The following is an 18,991-nucleotide window of genomic DNA, read 5'->3' on the forward strand; positions in this document are numbered from 1 at the left end:
TGTAAAATAAGCTTCCTAAAGCTGCAAATGCTTTTCCATCTGACTCCAGCTTCTCTAGGTAATTCACCCCTGAGGTGAATACTTGGGTCAGAGTTAAATACAGCTGCTTTGGGATTTTGTGGGTATGAAAACAGACTAATTTGGTGCATAAGTCATTTTTAGTGCACTAATTTCCTGCTTTACATGCAGAAATGGTCCATAAATGGCACAAAAGTCTTCAGGAAACTGAGCCTGAAGCATCTTGTTCAGATAGACTGAATGCTTGAGTCTTCCTTAAGAGCGCATTATATGAAAACTCTTGGTGCTTCACTTCTTACTAGAGACCAGCAAATCTTTATCAGTTTATATCTCTGCATAGGTTATTAGTTGTCTCTGGCTGGCATAGCTCTGTTTTTCTTCATTAATATTAGGCTTTTATCCTTTCAATTTTTTTTAAGAGCTCCAAGTCCACAGCTGAAGATCTGAAGTCTTTCTTCATTAAAAAGAACAACAACAATTACAGTGCACAAATGAGATATTTAGGGAAACGGAGCAGAAGCTGCTGTGTCTGGAGCCAGCGGCTCTTCTGCAGTGTCCCCAGGCCCTGCTGCAGCATCTCCCCCTTGGCCCTGGGTGCACCTGGGCTGGCACTTGGCTCTGTGCAAAGGCAAGGTGATGCCCTGCAGAGCACCCGTGCCCCAGCCACTCTCCTCTGCCACCAAAGCTACGATGTAAATCCCCAGGAAAGTTTTTTTTTTTTTTAATCTGAATTACTGCTTGGTTTGCGATATTGATTGACAGCATTCTTCCTTGTGTAGTTTTGCCCCATACACAGCAGCAAAACTTGTGCTAATGATGTAACTAGAGCTTGCTGGGTGCCTTCTGCCTGGACAGGAATGCCTACGCCAGGCCTTGAGCTCCTCTCTCATCTCCTCCTGGCCCTGGGTGGAAAAGCAGTTGTCTAGGTTCAAATCTACTGAATGGCCTTAAACTTGAGGGCTCAGCCTTAAGTTCCACACCTGTGGCTTGGGGTTCCCGTTAACTTCTCACCTTGAAGAAAGACTCAGGAGGGGGGGGACTGTCCTGGGGGAAAGGCACTGAAGTCTGGAAAACTTGTAAAACTTCTTAAGTGCAGCCAAGTCTGTAAGAAAAACTTCAGGATAAAGTTTACTCCTTGTTGCTGGTGAGTTGTCAGCAGAGGTGAGCCCTTGGCAGAGGCCTGGGTTGGGATTGCACATGGTAGGAGAAGCAGCCTCCTTGGAGGAGAGGCGCTGGCTCGCCCTTCGGGTTGCAAGCCCTTCCCCTTGCCTCCCACGTTGCCAGCTGTGCCTTGCGCTGCGCTCTCCCTGGCCCATGGCTTCAGCTTTCAGCCACGTTTCACAAAAGCCTGCGATATCGTTCACGACGCGCAGCAGTGGCTGCGTGGACGGGATCCCGAGGGCAGCACCCGCGCGATGCAGGTGCAGAGGGTTCGGGGGCAGGCTGGTGCCACACGGGCAGAGCGGCAGCGAGTCCACAGCAGGCTCGGCGTGCCCAATTTATGGCCATTTACATGTGAAATTGCTCCGATCTAATTTGCATACGCAGTCATAGTAATCGCGGGCCAATTAAACTTGTAGTTCACAAAATCCGAGCCTGAAACCTTTACAATTCTTACAAACATACTAATCTGGGTGTATATGTCACTTCATCAAATTCATGAAACCATAAATTGTTCCTGTCTGGCATCACCAGCTGCACGCGGGAGTCACTGGGGCTGGGCTGAAGGAGCCATCGGCCCCATGCAGCGGCTGGGGAAGATATTTTTAATGAGCTCTTCCCTATTCAAGGATTGAATCAGGGCTGTTAGGATGTCAGTGTAAGATTCATTGCAATATCTATGGGAGATTTATCTTTACTCTTCCATTTTTTTAAAAATGTTGTTGTCCTGGAGGAGTTGTTACAATGTCAATAAATGTGTCGTCTACATTTGTTAGTGCAAACGCAGTTATAAAATGTCAGAGATTTGTCTTAAGTTTTTTATTTCTACCTTACCACTGAGGAACAGAAGTGGCTTCAAAATGGGCAGTGTGGTGGGCTGGTGGGTGGGTGGGCAGCGAGCTTCTGGCCACCCTGGCCCCAGAGATCCCGTTTCCCTGCCGAGGTTTGGGCAATGGGGTGTTCTGGGCCTCTAAGACCAGGATGGGCATGGTGAAGGAGTGTGGCGGTGGTTTCCCTGGCAAGTGGAGCCGGGTGCTGCATTGGTACCCTCCCTGGCATGGCACCATCCCACCAGCTGCTCCCAGGAGCTGCCTCCTCCCCAGCTGTAAGCATTCTAAGCACCCAGACAGCGTTTGACCCCTGCGAGAGCAGATTTAAAAAAATTTAGTTGGTGTCTACCCAGCTTTAATTGTCCTCTTCTCGACCCAGCAAGGCACATGCACCTCATCCAGCCTTCTCGGGACGCTTACTGCCTCTCCAGCCACCCCTTCATGCGGTTCAACTTCTCAGGCGCATCCTGCTAATTTAGCAGCGCATCTCTGAATAGTTGGTGTTGGAGCAAGGCTTTATCATAGCCAGATGCTGTTGACGACTTGAGGTTTGGCTTTTGTTCAGCGAGAAGAGCTCTAGCTATTGAAGCACTGAGTCTGGGGCTGGCTATTGCGGAGCCAGATGGTTTCGTTCCAAATGTTTAAAATCTATAAATCTTTAATCTATAAATTCTGTTGTCACTATGAAAATGATAGGTTAAATTTTGCAATCCTCACAGATAGTTACCCTCTGAGTAGATATCATCAAAGATTAAAAAGTCATTATTTCTTGGCTTTTTATATATTTTTCCTTCTTTGTCATTTTTGTGTAAGTTCCTACAGGGAAAAAAAAAATTATACTAAGCTCTGAGTTGAAGAACATCAGAAATCAGCCTCTCTGAACTGGATTTGAAAGAATTTTTTCCAGTGTATTGCTGCTCTTTGGTCTAGCTGCAATGTTGAAGGCCTTGGTGTATTTGTGAGATTTTTGTTATTTATATCCCAGCCAACTGCAGATTGTAATCTCTCAATGATATTTTACACGTTTTGCAGAAAAGTGGTTACTCACTACATTTTTACCCTTGTATTTCTGGTTTTAGCCCTGTAAGCAGCAATATTTTGCTTCCCCCTTAAATCTTAGTAGGGGGCTGTGGCGTGGTAGCTTGTTGCTTGTGGCTGAGGTTTAAGGGCACTGTGCTGGGCCTGTCTGTCACCTACAGCGATTTTGTAGAACAGTGTGGCTTAAAAACCTTGCAGAAGTCGCGTTTCTGCTCAGACTTGCCAAGGTGAGAGGCATGGCTGCTGGTGGGGGACGGCGCCATGGCCTGCCTGCCCTGCTGAAGGCTGAGCTGCCAACGGCCTACCTCGGGGTGTGCGACGTGGATGAGGAGCTTGTGGTTCTCCCTGCCGACACTGCACTGCCCTCTCTGCTTGGTTGGGTTTTACCCAGCCCGTGCCAGTAAGTGTGTGGTGCCTTGTACCAGTGGGACGGTCCTGCTACGTAGTGGGTTATGCCGTAGGCTGAGGGAGTGCACCTCTGGCTGAAGAACACAGCGGACAGCCAGGAAACCTGATGCTTTTAAAGCAATCTCAGTGTCTTGCCACAAACTTTATACCTGATCGGTTATGGATTCGGGAGATAAACATACCCTCCTCAAAAGAGAAACGCTGGCTTGGAGGTTGACGGGGCAGCCTGGAGAAGGTGGACTGGCAGATCTGACCTAGAGGCTTAGTCAAGGGAAGAAAGATTTGCTGGCCTGCACAACTCTAAATCTTCTCCCAATGTTAAACCCTGCTTTTGTGCACACCTGAACTATCTACTGCTGGGTAGCCGCTGCAGGCAGCCCGGGGCTGATGAGCACCTCAGGGACCCAACACTGGGCTCCAAAACGTGGGAGTGAAACAGTAACTACAGGCTACTCGAAAAGTCTGAGCCTGAGGACTGGGCTGCAGTCATAAACCAAGTCTGGGCTCTCTTACTCTACTACCAAATGATTTCTTTACTTCTGCTCCCATGCCCACACTGCCCGCACCGTGTTGAGAGAGGGAATACTTGCCCACTTTAACCAACCCCTCAAGGCAACTGCTTGCAATGAGGTGTCGATGCTAGCATTTTGCTCCAGCATAACTTTAAAATTGCTAGGGACAAAGCTTTCAATGTATTTGCCTGAGTTTATGCAAATTTATTAAAATTAATGCAAATTGCAATCTATTGATTTTTTTAAATGATATTGGCAGGCGTGAGTGAGGCAGAAAGACACCGCACTGATTTTTCACTATCTTGCATCTTTTCAAGCACTTTGCTCTTGTGCACAGTGAACAGAAGTGTCTGAAGCTCTGTTTTATTCTCACTTCAGAGAGGCCAGAAAGCTGAACACACAGCGGAGGTAAACTGAGCCCGAATTCATTAACCATTTTGGAAATAAAGAGGATTACTGTCACCAGATCTGTGTATCGGTGAACAGAAAACACATGTGGAGGGGAGCAATTTGTGCTCAACGTGTGAGAACCAGAACAGCAGTAACTTGTGTCCGCTGGCAGGAGTGAGCTTGGGAAGGATCCCAGGAGGGGGCAGCGGCATCCGGCAGGCGGGTGGACGTGCGGAGACCTGTGTGTTGGGAACATCAGCAGCTGGCAGCAAGGCTGGGAGCGGTGGCGAGGCAAGCTGCTGTGGAGGAGGCAATGGGTAAGGGCCTCCTGGCCAGGGAGTGGCCCAAAATTGGGGATGGGCATCAGAACCAGGCTAAAAGCAGCCGGCAAGCACTGGGACGTAGGGGCCATGCACACCAAAGCTCTGCTGCTCCTCGGCCTGTGCAGGGGGAGGAGATGCAGCCCTAGCCCCCAGCTGCAGCTTGTAGAAAATGACTCAGTAGTTTATTTTTGAAATCCTTTTTAGTTTATAATAACTGGGCTGAACCTTGGGTTCTGCACCTCCTCTCCATGTCGGTTTTTGAAGTCTTTTTTTATGGAGTAATAGTGTCTATCAATCCCACATGGTTTTTATTTACATGAGTTTGTTAAAGGGTACACAAAAAAAGGTGACTCTTGATATTGTATACAGGAGCGACAGGTTGGGCGGCCGCTGGTGGGGAGCGATCGCTGCCAGGACGTAGCTGCACGCTGTGGGGCATCAGCCCTGCGCCCCACTGGTGGGCCAGTGCACAGGAACACGCTTAAAGCCTTTTATAATTTAACTGTAGTTTCCTTCTCTTTGTTTGAAAAAAGTCCCGTGTTTTCTTTATAAGGTGGAAGGTGTTTCCTATGCAGTTGGTTTGCAGCTGGCAGGCTCGGGGAGGCAGAGAGCAGCCCAGCCTCTCGTGAGGGTCCCCTGAGCGCGGCGGTGAGAAACCAGGCGAGTCTGGGGGTCACCGGCAGAGTCCGTGCAGCAAAACCCGCGCAGCCGGAGTGGCTCCAGGGCTAACACTGCGCCCGGAGGCCAAGCTCGGTGTCAGAGGGAAGAGGCTCTTTCTGCAGCTTTCCCATTGCTTCTTGGTGCCTCTCACCTCGACACCCCTTCCAGTCCAGCTTCTGCTGGGACCAGTGCCAGACGATAGGTGCTTGGTGACCTGGGCAAGCATTGCAATTTTAGTATGTTCTCAATGGACAAATATCCACATTACAACTTGAATTTGTTGGTCTGTTTGGTTTTTTTTTTCTTTTCTTTTTGGGCTTCAGGGGGAATGGACACAGAAGTCAAACCTCTTTCCTCTGGGTAATCGCCTTTCAACATCTGGGGCGCTATGGGAAAGGGAGGTTTGCCCTGTTTCCAGGCTGCACGGGCTCCTGTCCAGGAGTTTTCATCATCGCTAAACTTCCTTGGCAAGCCGAACTCAAACATTGGAGGGAGAAAAAAGGACGGGAGGCATGTTTGGTGTCCTCAGTGTTATAGATAACTGCTGGACATGGTGACAATAACGTGGTGAAGAAGAATTGATGACCTCTATCAGAAATGTTAATGGAACATTTCTGTTAGAAGGGAATTACATGGTCATGTTTGTATGGCTTTTTATAGGAAAATATTTCACATTAATTGGCTACAGTGCAAATCTTAGGATAGAAAATGCCTCCTCATGTCTGGTTCTATGTAGAAACCAACGAGGTAGAGCAAATTTGTTGCAAACCTGCAGCTTATATAGTATTTCATTTGTTGGAGAGTCTAGTTAAATCCTAAACCTGCTGTTATATGCCCATTTATGGAGCAAACACTCAATGCTCTTCTACTGGTTTAATATACTATTTGCTTAATGGGCCATTGACATAATCATTTGATATAGATCCCAGTCATACCATGTTACCAAGCCATGATATATTAATATACCCACATATTAATGGTGGAGGGCAAGCATGTTATATTATTATCCATGACCAATTAGTTTCTGTCTGTCTTAGGGACACAGTTACCTAGGTGTTAGTCTTTACGGGCCTGATTTTTAGAAGTCTGAGTACTCCCAGCTTCCACTGAAGTGAATTGTGTTTCTTGATGGATCCATTATTCAGGGTTACATGTAGCCCTCTGTCTAATATAATCTGGGAGCATGTCACTGTAATCATATATTTCCACTTGCAGTTGGAGATTTTTATGTTTAATTACTGTTAACTGTTTTGTTCCATTTTTATCCAGTGGATAATCAAATAAGGCTTTTCTTTCCCTTTTTAGTGTTCTACTTGATCAATCAGAAGATGACTTATAAAGTCAGAGGGGACCGCTTGTGTCAGGAAAGCACGATGCTTTGCAGAGTTTCATTAATATAGATACATTTAGTTGCTCACAAACAGCGTTATTGTGCTACAGTTACGATATCTAGTGTAGAACTGTACAGCAGCGAATATGATCTCTTCTGTCTTTCACCCCCCTCATGCTCAGATTATTAATAACAATATGAAAATATGAGGGACCAGCATGCAGATTCTGCTCTTTGTGGGATGCCTGCAGAATTAAGTGATCATTATAAATAGGAGGCGAAATTGGCATTTTATCTGTCTCATACGCTGTAATTAAGTAGCTGATTTCTTCCTGATGTGGCAGCAATAGTGGCTATACAGAGAAGGAGAAAGGGTAATAGTCCTCTTGATCAGTTCTGGGAGGCTGCCTTAAGCAGAAAAATAAAGATATAAAGTATGGAAAGTGTAGGTGACAAGGGAACAGAAGAGTCAATTATAAGGACTAAAATAAGAGGTTTGATTTGCAGAGAGACTGAAAAGGATGGGATGCTGAAATGTCTGGGTGGAAGAAATAAGGGCGGGATGTTCTGGATGCTCCGAGCACTGGAGGCAATGCATGAGCCACGGGGAGGAGAGAACCCAGATGTATGAGGAGCTCAGCCGGCTGTTTTGGAGTAGGAATCTTTAATGTTCTGGGCTGTTTTTAACATTAAAATTCAAACAGAAAAACAAAGGAAAAGATTTCTTGAAGAAAAGCAGGCAAATTTTCTCAGTAGTTGCTGAAGAGTTAGCAGAGAAACCACCATCCTGCCCATCTCACCTGCTCTGGTGGCGATGCTTAGAGGGAGCAGACAGGCTGCTCTGCCTAGCAGTCCCACGCTCAGCCCGAGTGACGAGAGGCACCTCCTGTGACTGTTTCTGCAGTGTGAAGGCTGTCCTGTTTTCCCTGTTAAATTCCTGGCTGTTTTCCCTAGGGTATAACGGGGACTCGTAAGAGCATCTTTAAAAGAGGCTCTGCTAAGCGTCTTAAATTGTGCACTTGGATAATGTCATGTGTAGATGTACATGTTTCACGCTTGCTAATTCAGAGCGCGCTATTCATGCTGTGCACTGGATAATGTAAAACCCTGTAGAAAGTGTAATATGGGAGAATATAATTAAAACTATATAATGTGGCTGCACCAAGTAACTGAACTGAGGTCGTGAAGGAAACCTCCACTTTGCCAGTTTTTAAATTTCCATTCTTGATTTTTGTAGCATTATCATTTATTTAATGTTGGTGTTTGTAAATAACTTTCTAAGCATTTTAGATGGAGGAAATCTGCCCTCCCCTTCCTTCTCAATTTGTTCTGCATAGATAAAGTCGGAGGAAAATGTATGAAGCAGGATCTGACAGCCGGAGAGAGGCGAGGCTGCTGCAGCTCCCTGCTCCCGGGTCCAACCAGCAGCGAGGCTGAAGGTGTATTCCCAGTAGGCACCTCCACACACCACGTAAATATATAAATGTACACACACACATGCACAGCTGGCAACACAGATCAGGCACGTGTAGAGTGCTTGCACAGATGCAGGCACCACCAATGGCTTCATCCTGCTCCTCCCTCTGGCGAAGGAGGATGGAGGTCTGCTAGTGAGAGTGAGTGAATGTGCATGTGTATACATTTATATATATGCACACACACAAGGTACAACCCCACAGCAGCTGCGCTCACATGCCCAATCTGCCCAGTAGCTCCCTTCCTCGGCAGCCCTTAGTTTGGGTTCCCACCTGCCCCCGTGCTCCTCTGGGCTTGTGACGAGCTGATGGCCCCAGGGAGCTGCCATTGCGAAGGGGGCCTGGCACCCCTGCTGACTAATGGAGGAGACATTGAGGACCACCAGCTGCTGCTGCGCTCGGCCCGTGGGGTTGGCAAGGGCTGCCAGTAACGCCTGCCCTCTGAGGTGATGCCTTTCACTCCCTGGAGTGGACGACATCCCCTCCGTTCTCCTCAAACACCTCAGTGGGTCCTATCCAGCCACTGCACTCCTGGAGTCCTCCTGGACCTGCTCTGGGAATGGAGCAAAGCGATCCGAGACCTTCTCCGAGATGTCCCAGCAGAGGCTGGGGGAGGAACAGGGATGTGCATGGATTAGACAACTGGCAGCCATATGTGTAAGCAAACAAAGTTTTACTACTTCTCTCTAGAAGAGATCGTTTTAAAAGCTTTATTTTCTTGCCAGTTGGCTAAGAAGCGAACAAGGAACAATAGATTCAAGCTGAAATAATTTGCATTTATGATGAAGACAAGGAATATCTACCTTGCATTTTCCTAAAAAAGAAAAATTAAACCCCATTTTTAATTAACTGATAAACTATTAATCAAATTTTTGCAATGTTAGGTGACACATTATTCATTTAGATAGAATGACTGTGAACTTAAACTAATCAAATCTGATTTGCCCACATATGCTTGATTGAAATACATTTTAACTAGCATATACAAAGAGAAAATCTTGGATTTCTTACCTAATCTTCAGAGTATACTGCTGAGTTAATAAGGGCAGTTTTTTTTTTAAATGAGACCACCATTTCTTAATCTGCATATCAAAATCAAGAGCAACTTAATTGCAAAACACATATTCCTGAAATCTAATCATTATACTGCTTTAGGGTATTTTATTGAAGCATGTTAAATTATGGACAGAATATTAATGATGAAGCTAATCAAACCCAATTAGTCACTTCTAACAATAGTCACATAAATATACAAGTCAGGTACTAAAGTACTGTAGGTATGGTTTTAAGTTTTTTTTAATATAAAATTTATGTGGTATATATGAATTATATACTCGTTATTTTTAATCTAAAAATCTAGGACAAGTCATTTCAAAGAAAACACAATATGCCAGAAGACAATGGGACTTGTCCCTCAGCATTAGAACTGACACTCCTGATTTCTGAATGTATAAGCGCCGCGCCGACGTGAGGTTGCTGGTGAATAGGACGGAGGGGTGGATGTGCCCAGGCTCCCAAACGTGGGGAGACGGACGTGCACGCAGGATTTTCCCTCCCGCTCACGTTGCGATTACTGTGACCGCACAAACTAGTCATCCGCGTGAGCAGTCTAGTCTCATACTGCAATGTACAAGATCTGCATATGCTGCTATAATAATTGTGGTATACAATAATTACAGATGTATTGTGTCTGCATTAAAAATCAGCGTCTTCTTTTAAGCTCAGATACAGCATCCTGTAGAGATTTAGGCATAGCGCTTATCTTTATGCCGATCCCATTTCAGCGTACTTTGATATTGATATTTTGGGTGGCTTTCAGTTTGTTTCAGCTTCCTACTTGCTAATTATGGGAGGGCAGCTGTCATCTCACTTTAGGTCTATCTACTCTTTCAGAAAACCCCACACAATGCAGGGGTCACAGATGACCTTCTACTGATGTGTGTTTTGAAAGATCGTGTGTTTTGAAAATCCTTTTAAATGGTGACTCTTACAGTTTCCATAATTATTCAGGTCACATAAAAGAATGACTTGGCGTATTTGTAACCCCTTTTTGCACTTTCAGATTTAAGGACATGTATTTTCTAATTTGTAATCATTTAATTTTAAAAAGGGGTATCCATAAATAATACGTGTGATTTTAGTGCCAGCCAGGGAAGCCCTGACAGGATTTGCGGTGCTGTCGGTTGTGCTGTGTCAGGGACTGAGCAGCCTTTTCCTCCTACAAGCTGTGATTACCGGTGGCTCAGTCACATCACTTCTGCATGGCCCTGTGCAGGGTGGTCAAGGGCTGGACGTGAGGGCTAACGAGGGTGCTGGGGAAAAATCATACAATCATAGAATGGTGCGGGTTGGAAGGGACCTTAAAGATCATCTAGTTCCACCCTGTGCCATGGGCAGGGACGCCTCCCACTAGACCAGGCTGCTCAAAGCCCCATCCAGCCTGGCCTTGAACGCTTCCAGGGATGGAGCATCCACAACCTCCCTGGGTAACCCTTTCCGGTGCCTCGCCACCCTTACAGTAAACAATTTCTTCCTAATATCTAATCTAAATCTTCCCTCTTTCAGCTAAAAACTGTTACCCCTTGTCCTACCTCTCCACTCCCTGATAAAGAGTCCCTCCCCATCCTTCCTGTAGGCCCCCTTTAGGTACTGGAAGGGGCTCTAAGGTCTCCCCAGAGCCTTCTCTTCTCCCGGCTGAACAACCCCAACTCTCTCAGCCTGTCCTCATAGGAGAGGTGCTCCAGCCCTCGGATCATTTTTGTGGCCCTCCTCTGGACCTGTTCCAATGGGTCCATGTCTGTCTTGTGCTGAAGACTCCAGAGCTGGACACAGTACTCCAGGTGGGGTCTCACCAGAGCAGAGGGGCAGAATCACGTCCCTTGACCTGCTGGCCATACTTCAAAAGCCATTCTCTCCCCTAAATTCTGAAAAAAGGGACTGGGAAGCCTCCCCTGCTAGGTTTCAGGGAAATGGGTCTCGGGTGATGAGCAGGGAGCGCCGCTGTCACAGGCGGGATGGGGGAGAACGGCTTTCATATGGAGCTGTTGGGTCCAGCTCCAGGGGCTGCAGCCCCATATGGGCACCAGCGAGGCCAGAGGATGGATTTGGACAACCATCACAGAGCTCTGTGGTAGGGAGCTGGTCACTGGGTGAAGGGCCAGCTGGCAAATGGCCACTGGGGAGTGGGTCCATGGGGCCATGCTCCCGCAGCAGCGGCTGGTTCCCAGGAAGGGTGGCCAAGGCACGGCTCTCAGGTGATGCTGCGTGTGCCATGGAGGGTGCAATCCACTTTTCCACACTGATTCCATCTCCAATAACAAGATCATATGCAGGTGTTGTGCTAGTCACCAACCAAGCCATGTTGGCTCTTCTGTCCAGAAAATAGCTCTGTACTGGAGATCCAAGCAGTCCCTCCAGAAGATGTTTGTGAGCGGAGGCCGCCTTGTTCACCAATGACCGTGTTGGCAACGATCAACGGCAAGCCCTTGCAAACGCTCTGTAATGACACTGGGATCTGCAAAGGGTTTTCTCAAATCTGTGCAGGATTAGTTGAAATCCACTTCTGTGAAAAGAAAATACTTCAGTGAAACAAAAGCTGCTGGTAGAAGTAGCACTAGAGCTTTAGATTTACACAAGATTTAAATTTCTACCTGCTATGCAATTCCAAACTGGTTTGTCATAAATGTTGCTCATGTCCACAAAAACAGGCTGAGAGACCAAGGGCTATCTGAACTGACACATGCTTACGTGCTTTTTAATGTGAGTATATAGCTTTCTCCAAAAGGAATCAAAAGCTTCTGGCAAGTTTGAAAAGGCAGATGACTGATACTGCATTGTAAGTAGTCAAATTAAGACTTCCTCTACTCCTTCATAAACTCTTCTGGAAACCTGCCTATGCTCTAAAAGCCACGGGCTGTTTTATTCTATCTTTCATTATGAAAAGAAGATTGAGAAGCGACTCAATTATAATGTATAAGCACCTTCATGGGAAGAAAATACAGGGTACTAGGGAGCTTCCTCACCTAGCAGGGAAATGCGTCAGAATAATCAATGTCTAAAAACTGAAGTTGAAACTGGAAATAAAGCAGCCATTTCAAAGTACCCGCTGGAACCCTCTGCTGGGATTTGTGATGGTTCTACCTCTCCTGGTGTCTTCAGACCATAGTAAGGTGTCTTTGAACAATATTTATTAGTTATGTACGAGTATCATATAAGTAATTAAAGTATAAGTATTAAACTTAATGCAAGAGTATTTTGGTCATCTAGTGGCTTTTGCTGTGTAAGTTGGGATGGCTGATCTAGCAGTCCTTTCTTGCCTTAACATCTTCAGACCTACGTATTACAGTTCCTTGTCCGTCACAGTTGAACTTCAACAAATATTTGGCACTGTCTTGTGAGTGCAAGAGGAAACTACTGGTTCCTTATTTTTTCTAGCGTTTCAGTTGCATAACAAAGCATCGTCCCAACCAAAAGAACATTTGCAACTAAAGAATTCGGTATTTATTTGCTCTCATTCCCAAATAATATCCGGTTGCTCCTATTATTGCTGTGTTAAGAGTTAATTTTCTCCAAAGCCTGAGTTTGTGCAATATTGCAATGCACCGCAGCTGTGTGTACTCAGTGCCGGCTGCCTCCAGCCTTGCCTTTGCAAAAGGGACAGTGACTGCCTGTGCAATGCCTTGGACAAGGGCAGGTCTGTCCCTCGCAGCCAGCCGAGCATCTGTAGGTACCGAAGATCTGCCGCGGTGGGAGGGAGCAAATCAGATCACGGTATACGGCGATCTGGGGGAAGATCTGCGCCAACCATAGCTTACTACAGTGTTTTATAAGAATCAAATGGGTCACTGATAACTAGTTAAAGCTTATTAGCTGGGTGGTTATTACATCATGCCTATACTGAAAATAAAAAGATCCTCTGCTGTAGCTAAACTACTTCAGCGTGGCTTGAGTACAGCTCCGCTCCCGCTGGGTGACTCTTTGGACCCAGCAAGATGCATGTAGCGGGATTTGAATTCATCAGTGTTTCAAAAGAACATTAAAATTTAACAAGTACATTTAACTAAAAAATCTATATCTAAATAGCATGGAGGTAGTGATAAAAAGGAGGTAATTCAGGCTAAGATATTGCATTAACTTCCCTGTGAATGGACCTTTCAGACAGCGCGGAGCCGGGTTGAAGTCACTGAACTAATGCCAGTTTCTTTACTCGGAGCCCGTGGAGCCTGTGCCTCAGTTTAGAGAGGCGTCGTAGCCTCCTCTTTGACTTTAACATGGGGGCTTTTTGATATAAGTTTAAAAAAAAAAAAAAAAACACACAAAAGAAAAAACCACCACCACTTCTTTTTTTTCTTTGCTAGCACTGCAAAGGTATTTTGCTACTAGAATAGTCTTTCTGAAAAGCATCTTTCTTCCCCAACAGGTCCACTGAACCTGGGCAAGAGTATGACCAACCCATGTATCACTCCCACTTTACCAGTGACTTTATTAAGGTTAGTTTCTATCTCTGTAATAAGTTAATTTTATGTATCTTAGGTGGAGGGTACAAGTTCTGAAATATTAGGAAAATTTTAACTCCATGTAACTTTGCCTGATTCCTTAAAAGTGCCTACTGCAACACGAATGGCAAAGTCTGTCCATTGCTACCTTCTTCCCACCTCGTGCTGAAACACCTCCAAAGTGCTAAAGGAATAAAGCCCAAGATCCCCTGAATTCTTTTAATCATGGATGAAATTAAAGTGCTTACACAATATTGTAGAGTACTCTGCAAATACTGAGTCACCACAGTGAGTTGTCAGTTCTCCTATAAAAATTACTGAAAATCATTATCGTGTGATTTATTTCCCTGGCAGTTTATCTAAAAATAAAAATCGGACCCAGATTTCCTCAAAGCCTCCACTCCTCAGCTGTTTCAAAACGGAAAGTTAATAGCGAAAGCTGCTGCCTGACAGTTTTAAATCCCTTTTCCTACGCGAGCCAGGGGTGATGCTGCATTAGTGGCTCCTGGGGTGTGCGGGAGCGGGTGAGAGCTCCGAGCACGGCCATCTGCCCGGGGCCCTTCCTACCTAGCAGTTCTCTACCGCTGCGTTTCCACATGCCTTTTGTCTCAGAAAAGCACTGCGGGATTGCAGATGAGGTACCATGGAGCAACTCCTCTTCTGTAAGAGTCTCCTGCTCGGCTTCTGCATGATAGCAAGGTTAATTAGAAGGCTTGGCTATGAAGAAGCGCTGGAGAAGGTTTGTTGCTGCTCGGTGTGCAGCTGTTTACAGCTGTGCGATGAATGACACATCCTCCTTCTGACAGCAAGCGTTACACCCCAGTTTCCAAGCTATCAGGCCAGACCTGGTTGGGCTATAAAGATTTGTGTGCACTCTTTTTGGGGACATATGGGTTAAAACAGACTCCGAATAAAAGCCTGACTCTATTGAAATGAGTGGCAAAACTCCCATTCACTCTGGATTGTCAGAACGATCTGTAGAGCCCCCTAAGATTTGTGTTCTGTTAATAATTATTACTTCTACATAAAAGTAAACTTCTATATTTAAAACTTATAACTTGGCAACCACAAGATGCACATGTCTTTAATGAATAACCGTGTGAGCCTATTACTCCAGTTCTCCTCCGTTCTCATCCCTTCCTATGTTTTACCTGCTCTTCATCTGTCTACCCTTTAGACTGTAAGGTCTTCTGGCCAGAGACCACTTTTTTCCTGCTGGCAGAGCAATGCACCTCTGTGGCTCCGTGTTAAATAAGGCAAGTATTTTAAATCTGGGGAAACAAATGTTCATGCGTTTGACAACTTCAGAACACGAATGCAAGTGATCAAGGATGCGTGTCTAGAGATGTGCTTTCTACATACACATATTGTTCCCTTTTAAAGACATCTGCATCTACTGAATTCAGTCCAGAATTTGGCCTAGAAGTTTACCGTTATTATGCCTCAATTCAACAAAGCGTGACTGTAGGGAGACTTAAAATTAAGTAGACATGTAAGTCCTTTGTTGGACGGAGGCCTTTAAGATTTTGTGCATTTGTGCTCTTGTAATTTTAAAATGAAACATTATTGAAAGTCTTCAGTTCCTTATTCTGTTACTTCCTTACTTACTTTGATTTATTATATATAAATACATGTCTCCTAAATTCTAGATGCTTCTGAAAAAAAAATATATTTAAAATACATTGAAATAGAATGTAAAAATAGTATCTGCTCTTCCGTGAACTACAATAATACCCTCTGTTCATCCGCATCACTTTTGCACGCAAACAGCAGCTCCCCTATCATGGCCCTCTCATGTCAAAACCTTGGTTTTTAGCCAAGAGCAAATGTGTCTGCTCCAAAGTTGGAGGTTCTTCATGCACGATCAGCCCTACCTACTTTGCTTCCCGAGAATGGTAAGTGTTGCTGCATCTGCCCTTCACTGAGTACCACCACTGACCAAAGGTCTTGTTGAGCGGCTGCTCGGAAGTGCTGCCCTTCCAGTCCTGCCACCGTGGGTGATGATGTTTTGGCTGCTGGTTGGGCTTTCCTTTGGGCTAGCTATAATTTTCCATGCAAATTTTAAACCACGGCGATGCCAGCTCAAGGATGCCTGCTAGCTGTTGCTGTAGCAGAGCAGACCAGGTTTGCGTGGTGCTTTGCGACAGAAATGAGGTAAGACGGCCAGGCAGTGACTTCCTTGCAATGTAACGCAATAAATGCATCTAAACAGACATAGATTAAGGCTCATCTTGTAAATGGATACGGTGCCCGGTTCAGGTTGATTAAAATAGTTTGAATGTCTCCAAAACTATTAGTCAACTAGATCGGTTACATTTGATATGCCAAACGATGTGGAAATACCTATTTATCTTTTGCACAGGAGTCTAATCAATCCTAATTTGGTGTGTTGTATAAAATCGGATCTATTTGTACGTGTTTCCTGAATACACAGATGGCATCTTTGGAAGCATTCTCTTCTTCGGGGCCATGACTGCTAGCCTGGATGGCTGTGGTCACCTCACTCAGGTTTGCTCAAATATTTGTAGTTTACATCATTCCACACAAAGTATGCACTTAAAGTCTTCTTTTTTTCCTTCCTCTGAATAATGACGATAAACAGCTAGTGGCAATCTTCAGGGGCCAGAAAATACAAGGCTAACTGACTTTCTTACATTTTCTTAGCAAAAGATGCTGTGTGAATTCAACAGTGGTAAAAATCACTGGATTTACACCGCTGAGCCCAGAGACCTCCATTTTAAGTGCCACCTGCAGTGGTGGTTTATGAGATGAGGTTTACTCTCCTAGAAGTTATAACGAGACCACCCAGCCCCGATGACATATGCCATGGATTACAATTCAGATGGTAATGATTTCTCACTATTACCAAGGCCAGATTTGATCTGGTGATGCAAAAAAAAGAAAAAAAAGAAAAAAAAAAAGAGTTCAAATTGTGCTATGCTTCTCCTCAGCCTAGAGCCTCCGGAGAAACTCTTTCTTAGACAAAATGCCTGAATTTTTCCCCCTTGAGGAGAGGGGGGGATGATGTATGTAAGTATGATCATGTAAGTGCTTCCACTGAAGGCACGAGGACTGTCTCAGTAATTGGGATTACACACTTAAGAAAGGACCCGCAGGAGTGAATTGTAATATGCTTTTAGCTTTGTAGCAGCAGAAACAGAGGACAGTGGTTTCTGGTGTCCTTCAGTTTGTCATAGTCCTGTCCCAGTTGTTTTCTTAGAAACTGATGTAATGCTTGACATCCTTTGGAATTTTACTGAGGAATTAAACAAAACTGGGTAGGACATGAGGAAACCAAAGATGTCTTGAGCAACAAAATGCAGTATTTTAGAATACAATAAATGTCAAGAAATAAAACAAACGGTGAAATGAAAAGGAAGTTGGATGATAGGGAAATGGGTTTAAGCCTGCCAAGGAAATGAAATGCCCTGTTTTCATATGACTGCATTTGTTAAAGTGTATAAATAAGTCTATGTAAATATATGTAAATAGTTCCCTGAAGTGAATAAGAAATTACAATTAAAAGGATAGACAAAGTTATTAATTGAAAGTAATGATAAACCCAACCTTTGTAGTTACAAGCTTTACTTCAGCCCCAGAAACCCAGGTAAAAAGCCTGGGAAGCAATTTAAGGCTGCGATGCTGCCTTGCTGCAGTGTAGAGAAGAGAATCCACTTATCCAGGAGAAATGCCACGTTATCACTTTGAAACAAGATAGTGTGAAATACCCAATTAGCAGGCACACCTCCTTTTGGGCCTTCAAATTGGAAACCAAAGGAACAGCTTTCTGAAAGTTTAACAGTGTCAAACTGTCTGTCTCTGCTACAGCAAAAAATAATGGTGCGTAACCTGCTCTTGATCAATAATTAGCAGAAAAAACACACCTAGGAGCAGAGCATTTAACAAGGCCACTTCTGGTTGAGAATTCTTCATGGGTCTGGCCCAGGAGGCTCGTGCCTGGACCTGACGCACGACCTGTGTTACACATGCTGTCATGGGCCGAAGTCCGACAGCCTTATTTCAGCTTGCCAAAGTGAAAAGCAACCTTCACACAAATTCTCTGTGCTACCAGCTCTGGTTTGTGCGTGCAGACTGTGTGCGTGTGTTTGCCGGTTCCTACACTGGTGAGAGTTTGTGTGCCCAACCACTAGACAAGCAGCCGTGCGTTCGCAGCGGGAGGGAGAGCTCTCGGTCCGCTCCTGGGGCTGTGTAAGGACCCCTCTCGCCCGGTCAGCCTCCTCACCGCCTCAGCAAAGGACTACAGGAGTAAATAGTTTGGAAAGAGACATCCTTAATGTCACAATCTTCTCTGTAATGGAAATGTGAATTTGGTACCGACTGTTTAACAAGCTAAAAGAGCAAATTTCATAGTTTCCCTCATAAAAACCTCAGAACCTGGTTCTCCTTTCACTAATGCAGGTATAAATCACCACTGAAGTCAATAGAGATATACCAGCTTCTATTGTGGGACATATGAGAGGAGATTGAGGCCCTTAAGGTATTCAGCTATCTAGGCTATCTTTACTAATAGACTGCCACGATCAGAAAGCTCTCCTCCTTTACAGAGAAAAGATGAGGGGGAAAAGTAAAGTGACATTAATCTTTTCTGAGTCAGGCTTTCCTCTTGGGTGTGACTACATACAGAAAAGCTGGGATTTCCAGGTGATACTAATCAAAGATGGCAGAAGCAACTACAAAGCACACAAAGCATCCAAGTTTTATGTATTAAACCAACCAGGATGGCGTTCACGGTATAAAAGCTAGGATACAGTCGGCTGTATTGCTGTGAGGGGCCTGGAGATTTATTGCATGATAGTAGCATAAACATAAATTATATTATTATTATTATCAAACACATAATAAGATTAAAGCATAACGCGCGCTAATAGTTGGCTATCTTGCTTTCCAAAGATACCATGTATTTTAGATAGATGCCTTTTGGACCAGGAAATAGAATTTCTACAGATGGTCCCACCAGAAAGCTTATAGACTGTCCCAGCTTTTCTTAAATAATGTGTGGTAATGTGTATACGTGTGTGCACATGTATGGGTAATTTCTGACTGTTCTCTGTATCTTGTCTAAGTCCAAGATGCAAATTCAGGCTCCTCTTCATCACTACCAATGTAGAGATGCAACGTACTGTATAGATGGACTTTAAGGTCCAGTAGCTTCAACCTTAATGTAACGTAAAATCAGGTCCCTTGTTCTCCCTGCAGAGGAGAAACAAAAGAACATCAGCCTACTTAATACATGATCCTGCCAAAAAACTGAATTTGAGGGTGCATCTGTTTGATGGTTCTCAGGGATCACAGCGTTAAACACAGGATGGTTGGGCGGATGGATGGTAAGG

Source organism: Chroicocephalus ridibundus, chromosome 4 (genome assembly GCF_963924245.1).
Source record: "Chroicocephalus ridibundus chromosome 4, bChrRid1.1, whole genome shotgun sequence".
NCBI lineage: Eukaryota > Metazoa > Chordata > Aves > Charadriiformes > Laridae > Chroicocephalus > Chroicocephalus ridibundus.